Genomic DNA, 10,845 nt, shown 5'->3' on the forward strand with positions numbered 1-10,845 from the left:
CAGTCTTTCCCCTTCAAATCCATCAACTACTCCACAAACAGATTCATCTTCTTACTTTGCAATCAGCAACCTGTCTTCAAAAACTTTTAATGACCCTTGTATTGCACAAAGAGCACATTCTTTATCGTGGCCTACTGTGACCTGCTTCCTAACTGCCACTCAAGTTTATGTCAGAGATTACTGCCCTACAGACCTGTGAGTGAGGTAAACCACTCTGTTCTCTATTCTCCACACACTTTCAGATGTCCACTCTTGTCTATTTGTTCTTTGCCTCAGTCACTTCCTTATTTTTTATTTTTATTTTATGCGTATGGGTGTTTTGCCTACATATATGGCCGCACACCATGTGTGTGCCTGGTACACTCAGGCTAGAAGAAAGCATCAGATTCCCTGGTATTAAAGTTAAACATAGCTGTGAGCTGCCATGCAGATACTGCAAAGATCCCAGGTCCTACAGAAGAGCCATCTGTCTGTCCAGCCCTTCTCATTCACTTCCTGTCAAGTCCTGTCCTTGGAGGCCCAGTTCAGAATCTACCTCTTTCTTGTTTTCCTAAGTTTCCACAGTATCAATGGCTACTCAGTCCTCTTAGTCACTAAGAAACTGCAAGTAGTACTGGGTATGGTGGTGCATAGCCATGATCTCAGAACTCAGGAGGTAGAGGCAGGCAGAGCACTCTGATTTCAAGGCCAGCCTGGTTTGCATCATGAGTTCCAGGCAAGCCAGGGCTACTAAATGAAACCCTGTCAAAAAGAAACAACTATAACAAAAACACCACAACAAGTTAAGTTGAATTACTAGATAATTCTAATTTTTGAGTTTTGTTTGTTTGTTTTTGTTTTGTTTGTTTAACCATTGAGAGGGAGAGGGAGCAGGGAGGCTAGACTTTGAACTTCTAAGTAGAATCTCTGGCAGTTGATATTCTAATTATGTAGAAGGTTGTTTTGAGATAGGATAATAGGGGGCCAGAGAGATGACTCAGTGGTGGAGAACACAGGTTGCTTTTCCTAAGGACCCAAGTTCAATTCCCAACATCATATCAGGCAGCTCACAATCAGGTGTAACTCCAGTTCTGGGGTGGGCGGGGGAGGGGGGTAGCGGGTCGGGGTTCCAACACTGGCCTGTGTGAGCACCTCTTCCTACCCACCTCCTCCTCCAACATACATACACATAGCTAATAGTAGTAGTAGCTGTAGTAGAACTAACAATACATTCTAAAAGGAAATATGATAGTTATTTGTCCCTATGAAATACTTCTAGCACTTTGCCTTCCAAGCCTATGGGATGATGATATATCACTGCTCTCTTTGATTCAGATTTAGATCTGAAAAGATAAGTATCAGCTCAGGACCTCCAAGACCAAGTACTCAGCACAAAAGAGATTAATTTGTCCCAGAGGGACAAAGGGCAGGGAATAAGAGACAAAGACAGGAGATAGAGAATGAACGAAAAGGGAAAGTGGTATTTGTCCTGGGGTGAGGATAGGGTGGAGACAAAGGACTAACTCTAGATAGAGAGAAGACAGACACGGCCCATAGGAAAATGGCAGTTTATAAAGGCAAACAGAGAAACCCTGTGTCTGGATGAGGTATTTCATTTTGGCTGGGCATGTTAAGTAAGGTAGCCAAAGAGGGTTTTTGGTTGCTAGACTTCAATATTTTGATAGCTAGACCTTGGTAGTCAGCCTTAAGTGGCCAAATAAGGAATTAACCTTGGTGGGTGGCTTTAGCAAGGCAGCTTCTAGCAAGGCAGAGGGAATGGAGGAGAAGGGAAAGGCCTACCAGAGCTATGACTGCCATGCTCAGGCTGCTAGAGTCCCTTCACATATGACTTGCTTTGGTCAACTCACCGTGAATTGAAGTAGGGTGCACCTCTTCCAGTGGTGAGCAGTGAGTCAGTATGGATTCTCCAGAATCTTTCCTTCTATTTGTAACAGTATATACAGTATGTGCTACAATTTGTCTTCTAGCTATTATAGAGAAGAACCCCTCAATTTGTTTCTCCATACTGATCCACACCCCCTAGAATCATGACTGACATTCAGGATAGACAGAGCACATGACTTCTAACATAAATAGAGCATATGACCAAGAAATTAATCTTTACTTTTTTGTTTGTTTGTTTCTCGAGGCTGTCCTGGAACTCGCTCTGTAGATAGGGATGGCCTCAAATTCACAGAAATCCACCTGCCTCTGCCTCCTGAGTGCTGGGATTAAAGGCACGCGCCACCACCCAGCCTAATCTTCACTTTTTAGCCACTAAGATTTAGGATTTCTTTGTTATTACTGCTTAGCTTAATAGACCCTCAAATCTGAAGAAAGTCTCCAAAATGCACTTTTCATTCCACACATTAAGTACATGCTATCCGTTATTTGGAAAAACAAACAAACAAAAAACTGGAAAGCATTAATTACTTAACCACTAGTGGGTTGAGCAAGCAATTTTTCGACGGCTTATAGGAGAAGACTAAGCATGGAGGACCACAGATGGAGCTTTTAAAAGTCATTCTAGGCTTCATAAATGGACAGATGTGGCACGCTCTGAGGAGCCAGAGGTGTCTTTCCTTATTTCCACAGCAAATGGAGCTGCTGTGACTCTTGAAGCGAGGGGGCTTTGCAATATCTAAAGTACTGTCTCCTAAAGAGAAGCAGCCAGCTAACCAATATGCCTTACAGACACCTTAGGGATCTACCTCATTCACGGGGTTCTCCAGCCACAGAGGGAACTGGGATTGCCAGAAACAATTTGAGAATATCATAATCATTAGAGGTTGAAGCAATGCTATGGGACCATAAAATAAAGTTATTTATTACCAGATGAACCATGTTAATTGCTCACAAGCATGATTTGTACAGGGTACTCCTCCTTCTAAGTTAGTTTACAATTGAGGTTTTTCACTTCATAGTACTTAACAAATATCCTGCTTATTCACTCTGTGAAGAAAGAATGGTGTTTTCAAGAGCTGGAGACATGGCTTAGTGGTGAGGAGTGCTGTCTGCCCTTCCGGAGGACCTGAGCTCAGTTCTCAGCACCCATGCCCTCTTCTGGCCTCTAACAGAGTTACACAATAAGACCTCCATGCATATAGATCTAGTTGTTTGTTTTTTCAAAAATATTTAGAAAGAATGTTGTTTCCAGCATACAATGGGAATTTAAAAGATTGTTGTCATTGTTGATGATAGAGTGTTGGGAAGCTCTTATTTTGAGTAAAATAATTAGAATTTCATGGATGTCTATTTGATCAAGTTTCGAAACTAAGAAAAACAGATGAAATTTGTCCACAGGTTTCAAAATATGCTTGAAGTTATAATACTATATAATATAATATTGTATAGTTATAGTACTATATAATAAAGAACACACTTCCCTGCAGGTTCCTTTTCAGGCCATCAGCTCCATGTTTATCTGCTTGATCTAATGGTTTTACAGTAGTTGAATTCATTTTAAGAACAAGCCCACTACCGACATACATGCTGTATGCCTGTAACTACATTGTTTTCTAAAAGAAACACCGAGTGATGCACCCAAAAACCTGCACTGGGTGAGTATAAGAGTGGGGAAATTGTCTCTGACAGCCAGTCTGGTGTACCAACCACAGGCATTCCTCTCTGCTTTTCTTCTTTATTTTCATCTGTGTTGCTCATTTATTTTTCAATTCTATTATTCTCATTCACTTATTTCTTCTTTTATTAGATACTTTTACAAGAGTCTTTCAGGAAGGGTGGAGGGACTGTTGTTTGGGAAGGTCCTATATAGTGTTAGATACCCATGGACTCAGATAATTGAATTTGTCCTTCATGTGATTCATCGATCTCCTTATAGGACTTCTGCTTGGGGACATCATTCCTGCTTGTGTTGGATGACAGGAAAATCAACCTGCTGTCTTTGAGCAGCCCACACCGTTCTGTGGCCTGGCCTCTTATTGATCTAATTTACTATGAGTGCAGCATTCTAAACATTCCTCTGAGGACATGCACACACACGCCAGGGGCCATATTTGTTTAGCTTGACCTTGATGAAACTTCTTACATTTTTACATTAGTTGCCATCATTTACAAACGAAATAGGTGTTAAGTTGAAGACTGCCAATTTTCCATAACCCCAGCTCCTCTCTACCATCATACATTAGGCCAACTTCTGTCACTTAATAATAGCTTTCCTGAATACAAGGCATTCATGACAGGCTTCCATGCTAACAGTATCATCACAGAGTGTTTCTGTGTCTTTAAACTGTATTAAACTCAATTGATTTAAGCCTTGTAATTTTCTGAATGGGTATGAGGTCCTGAAAGAATAGCTATGGCCACTTTCACTTCTTGCTTTATGGTGAACTAAGAATGAAGGGAGAGTCTGGAGAGATGGTCCCATGTAGTGGTTTGCAACCAACTGTAACTCCAGTTCCACAGGATCATATGTCTTCTCACCACTGAAGGCACCAGGCATGTACATAGTGCACATACATACATGTAGACAAAGTACTCATACATATCAAATAAAATACAATAAAAAAGGAATGAAAGGGATAAAATGGATCTAAAGAAATAAGGGAGAAGTATGTGGATTATGAAGTTCTCATGGATGAAAAGAACTCAGTGGCTGGGTGTTGGTGGCACACACCTTTAATCCCAGCACTCAGGAGGCATAGGCAGGCAGATCTCTGTGAGTTCAGGCCAGCCTGGTCTCCAGAGCGAGTGCCAGGATAGACTCCAAAGCTACACAGAGAAACCCTGTCTCGAAAAACCAAAAAAAAAAAAAAAAAAAAAAAAAAAAGAAAGAAAGAAAGAACTCAGTGATGTTCAAGTACAGAGAAAACCATCCAAAATGGGCTTTCTCTTTGTAGTGGGGTGGCAGGTCCTAATTTGGTGGCCACAAACATAAAGCAAAGGACAGGGTTGGTGGGCTCCAGGAGGAATGGCCAGCTTTTGAGCTGCATCCAGACTGGGAGATCTGATCTGTGGGTGGCAGCACTCAAATGCAGATGGGCACAGCCTCTGTCGAGCCAGCTCTCACCTTATGGCAGGGCTCTAGGCTGGCAGCCTGGCAGCACCATATGGGCTATAGCCTTCACACACAAGTCCATAAAGCCGTCACAGCAACATGTGATGAATGTTTCGTCTTTCTTCACAAATCCACTTGCAAAGTGGAGAACGCTGCCTTCCCTTTCAGTGTTTCCCCTCTGCTTTCCCAGTCCTTGACTTCAGTGGTTTTCCTTCAGTTAAATAAATGCTCACTGATCGAAGTTAGGATGATAGACGAGAATTTCAAATTATTTACTAGCGTGCAATAAACAATTCGCAGCACACTGTCTTTTCTTACCATGGATAGTAAATAACAAATTGGGTAAATGTATATTTATATTAAAAAAAATCAGTTGGTTTGACTTTTTCCCCACTCCAGGATTGGGTGAATTGTTTAGAAGCAGCGTTGACTACATTAGCTTGGCGTTCTGGTTTCCTGTGACTGTGGCTTCTAGGTGATCCAGCTTAAGGGATAATCTTAATAGCTCCTCTCCACCCTAATATTTCATTTTTAAAAGATTAACTCCCAGTCGTTGAAGTTTGTGTATCATTTTAAAATTCGGCTGTTCTGTTCTTGCTTTGTCTCTTGGTGTTAGAAAAATATTCTCCCCTCCTAGAGTGAGGGATAGCAGCTGGCTGGCCGGGCAGGGCAGCTCCACAGACTGGAAAGGGGGGGTGGGAGGGGCTCATATCTAATTAGAGCAGCAGGGAATGGTTTTTTAGCAAGGCAAATTGTAATCCTTTTTTCTGGAAACTGGCCAGGGCATTAGGGTTAACAACACAGTTTGTGCAAATAATAATAATAATAAAAACTACTCACTCTGTGTTTATGGATCACCAGTGCCTTAGATGTCCAAGTTTGTATCTCATTTAAAAGATTCTTTATCTACAGTATCCCTTAACACCTGCCAAAACCTTGGCAAAAACTTAGTAGCCACAGGAAGCTAGCACCAGCTTCAAGATGCTCATTTTGCTTAGATATTTTAACTGTGATCTGAGGGGGAAAATTCAATTCTACTTTCAACGTAGCACTGGTGTCTGTGGCTATACAACACTAAATGTGCCCTATCTCATGAAAGTAACTTTGGCATAAAGCAATAATTTAGTTGTTTTTTGCTTGTTCCTTTTTATTATTGTAGTGCTGGGGATTGAACTCATGGCCTTAGGCATCTAGGGAAGTTCTTCAGTTGACCCAACACAGAAGATTGCAAGGCTTGTGCTTAGGGTTTGTTTTGATTTCTGTTTAAATGGATCTTTTATTACTGATTGGGAAGTCCCAAGCAGTCCTTTCACGGTCACCCTCTTCTAGTTTTGTAATATCCTGTGAATCCCCCATCAGCTCTAGACTCACTTTCTCTATTTGGAAATCGAGAGTAAGGAATGTTCATCTGCTACTCTCACTACATAATAGTGAGTTTGCAATCAATTCCTTGGGCATCTGAACAGAAGAGTCAAACTGAATGTAATTTACTAAGGTGAACTCTTGTTACTCTGCTGTGAGCTTATGCAAGAGTCACTTATGCAATAACACAGATCAGCTTTCCTCGGAATGGTTCAACTATGATGAACAGGCACGTTGTTCACACACTGATTTAATCAGTTGACCAAACAACATGATTGCATTCAATCAAAATGTGTGCTGGATTTATAATTTATGTATTGAACTGAATTTGTATCACAGTGGAAACGTTACATAGTAGTTAGGAATTCAATAGATTGAAACGACTGGTTATGGGACAGTTCACATAAAAACCTATGTGATGACCTCGAGTGAGGAACTCAAACAAATATAGCTATGACCCCTGCTTTAAGCTGTAACAGAGTTGAGTGAACAAGTTCAAGATGCAGTCTCTAAAAGCTAGGCAGAATTAAAATAGAACAATCTAAATGTGTGTCTGTGTGTCTGTGGCACAGCTTTTGTCCTAGAAGGACTGTCTCATTTCTAGGGAGGTAAAAGTAGTAGCTATGGGACAGATCTTGGAATGAGATTTGGAAGGAAATTAATTACAAAATAAAGCACTGTTTAGTTTTCTTTCTTTTCTTTTTCTTTTTTTCTCTAGTCACCTCTTTCCATGCACTTGCCTGTATTGGAATGGTAAATAAGAGTACATGTAAGGCCTGGACAACTTATTTGTTCTCTGTAGTCTTAGTGTTGTAGAAATTTCAGGCATTTTACATTCCAGCTCTCTTTACCTTAGTTACTTGTAACTGTGAGGAATCCCTTTTGAATGCCTGCCATCCAGATAACAGAATACAATGGATGCAAGCTAGAGCTGCTTTTTTGTCTTCCTTTTCTTTTTCTTTTTTCTTCCTTTTCAAAATTAAATTAAAAAGTGCTGAATGAACAAAATACTACTACTACTACTACTACTACTACTACTAAAACAATCCCCTTCAGATATGATGTTGAGTGGCTAATTTTGTCGTTTATCAAGAGGACATGCTTCTCTTTAGAGAATTAAGTGGTAACTCATAGGCTCATGAATTATTCAGCAAGTCATAGCCCAGAGGTCAGAGCCTAGGAAGGGACTGGGATGGGGTACTTGGTCAGCATGGATTTGCATGTGTCTCCTCCCTCCACTCTCCCATTGTGTTCAGCTGCAGCCACCACACTGTTGACCACACTGGTGTCTGTATCTCAAAAGGATGCCCGGGAAGCTTCTAAGCAAAGGTAAGAAACATTAGCATTGGTTCCTTTTCGGGACCAGTGCCATTGTTTTACTCTCTACAGCACCTGCCCCCTCCCAGCCAGAAGGCTCATCTGGTATCAGTGTCATTCATGTGCAAAGTAGAAACTGAACTGAACACATTATCTTTGAGCCAAAATTGGTCTCTCCTCCAGTCCCAGCCTCTTTAAGGGGTGGCATACATTTGAAGGTTGGTTATTAGTTCCAAATGCCGCAGAAGCATCTGCTCTGTACTAGCTAGAAATCATGTTTAATAACAAGAAAATCTACTCCAGCCAAATCCCCGTTGGGAGGGCTCTCGCATGAACAAAAGGCCCCCACTTCCCCTGATTTCCATAACAGATGTAGTATCTGATGCATGACAGCTCAGCTCAGCCCCGCACCATTATCCTCCTGCATATCCATCTGCAAGGAGCAAGGCTTTCGTTTTATTAATTGCTCTGGTGGGCTACATGTGACGTTTTGTTGCCCCCAGAGTACTCTGTTTGTGTTTCATGCTACACTGGTCGCAATAATAGTGATTTTTCTTAGTGTTAAAGGTTACTAGCCCCCTTCCTTTACTTTGCTACACGACTTCCATACCCAATAAACTATTAATGCTTCCCTGGGGGGTTGATAATTTCCCTTAAGTTGGTTCCAGTCTTCCAGCCCTAGTACAGTTTCTTTGTCTTCTGACTGAGCATTCTTGAGACAAGTCCTAAAGAGGCAGAAGCTCCCAAGTGTTAGACACAGTCACTTACTCTTGAGGAGAACCCTTCTCCTGAAAGAAAGAAACAGTTGTAAGTCAGTCAACTGTTGTTTTGAAATCCCATTCACAGAAACAACCTCAGGAAAACGATTTTGCCAGCTTGGAAAGAAGATTGCTCTCTATTTGCAGTCAGTTTCTCCCGAGTGATAGAGCTTTGGGTACTGCGATGTTCCTGAGGTCATCATAGGGCAGCTATAACCCATGCTTGTCATCCTGCTTCGATTACTTCAACTTTATCCCAGGGCAGTTTAGAAGAGGCCTTGCTAGGCAGCAAATGGAGCCCAGAGAGGAAATAAAGTAGGAGCTGAGAGTGCTTACAGGAGAAGAGATAAGGAGAGGATGCTGTGTGTGTGTGGTCACAAGAGAAGTCAGCAGAAAGTAACAGACTTAATACAGACCCCCCTACTTCCTTTCCCGTTCCAGACTTGATTCTTTTCCCTCCCTAAGGTGGATGGACACAGGAATTTAAATTCTTCAATGGTTCCATGTAGAATTGAAAATGCCACAGTTTGAAAGAATTTTGCTGAGCCTAACAGTGTGAGTGCTGTGTTTGTCTGGGCACCGGAACAGGAAAGATAATCAAGTGTATTAGAGTGGGCAAAGGACAAAGCCACCGCAGCAGCTCCACATGGAGACATGTGCCTGTCTCCATGAGTACATGTGTACATATGGGAGTGTGTTTGAGTACATGCAAATGTAATTAATGTAATGTTACACCTGTGTAGAATTTAAGCACAAAATCTTAGAATCATCCTACCATCTATGATCAGGATCTTCTGAGTGCCAAAACATTTGAGTGAAGCTGAAATTTCCTAGATAATTTATAGAAAATGGAAAGCTCTTACAGATGGAGAAAGAAATGTATGTTTATATTAATCTATTCCTTTCACAGACTTCAATGTTCTGGAAAAATAAGAAACTCATGAGACAACATGAAGCAGAGTGAAGCAGCAAATGAAGCAGAAAAAGGTGTTGCTTATTGCCTTGCAAGAAACCCATCACCGGAAGTCTCGTGTCTTTATTTCCTTATGGATCTGGCAAGGTTTTCTTATACACTCACTGATAAGTCCTTTTTACAGCATACTTAAAACAATAACCATTCCATTGCTTTTACTTCAGGCTCATGCTTTACAATTAGACATTTTCTGCATGTGTTTATACTTTGAAAAACCTAGCTTGAAATAAGTTCCATAAAACTGAGTCACTAAAATATTAATCTGTGCCGTGATGATGTAATATGCCTTCTTGTCTCTCTGGGTATGTTTTTGGATGATTGGCCTCAAAATATTCATACCAAGAAAGAATTTGCTCATTATTTTGTGCCAAATACTATTGAATGGGAGAAAAACATCAATAAATAAATGAAAAATAGGTTTTATTATGCTCCTGTTAAATTGAATCAAATGGAAGAAGAAGAGATTGAGGGAGTACAAGAAATGATTGAATTGTTGGTGCTTTGTTTTGGTCCTAACTAGTTTCTCAGGTTGGATTCTTAATGAGGAGAGCAGTTTATCCGTCAGTCTTTGTCACCATGGCTGGTGTCACAGCTGGCATCCAGGAGTACTAACCAAAAGAGCCCTCTGAGGGTTTTACTCCTTCAGGTCTGCAGAGTGGGTGGGCCTTGATTATTACTTCTGTTTCTGGTCACAACTTTACCTGCCCTCTCTCTGCAACTAGGGCTAATCCTCAGGAAGCACCCAGACCTGAAAGAGAGAGCAGAGACTCATTCAACCCCTGCCTTTCATGCAGGAGGAAAGGAGTGTCAATGCATTCATTAAGTAAATTACTTCAGGACAGTCAAATCTGGCATTCTGTTTCTGCGTCGGGGTGGAAAGTGGGGGGAGCTTCTGAGCATCCAATATACAAAACAATACAAATGCTACTTTTGCTATGTGTGCTCCTCTACCAAGTGTTCAGAACACTTGCATGTGGCCTTCTTAATATTCTTATCTTATCACTGTACACCCAAAGAGGCTTGGTGGTAGGCATCATTATCCCAGTGGGCCACAATTTAGATAAAGGAAATATTCTGGGTCAATTAGTAGAATTTCAGGCAAAATAAAAGGGTGAGAAAGAGGAGGGGAGAAGATGACTTCAACACATGGGGGATGCACTTACCACTTGCCCATTGTGTGTCAGGCACCACAGCTCACCACTCGTAAAGAGCTGCTTATTCCACAGGCAGAGGGATGCAGTAGGCAGCAGTCTGCGCATGCTTCTACAGAATGCTGGTGGAGTGGCAGAAGTGGAAATGTGCTTGGAAAAATCACACGAAATTTGACAGACACGTGTCATTGTGTGCTGGGCACTGAAATGTGAGTTCAAGTTTGAATTCATCGATTCAGTGGGGATTCATCTCTAGCAGCATGGACTTCAACTTAAGTGACAGGGCCT

This window comes from Cricetulus griseus, chromosome 6 (genome assembly GCF_003668045.3).
Source record: "Cricetulus griseus strain 17A/GY chromosome 6, alternate assembly CriGri-PICRH-1.0, whole genome shotgun sequence".
Lineage (NCBI taxonomy): Eukaryota > Metazoa > Chordata > Mammalia > Rodentia > Cricetidae > Cricetulus > Cricetulus griseus.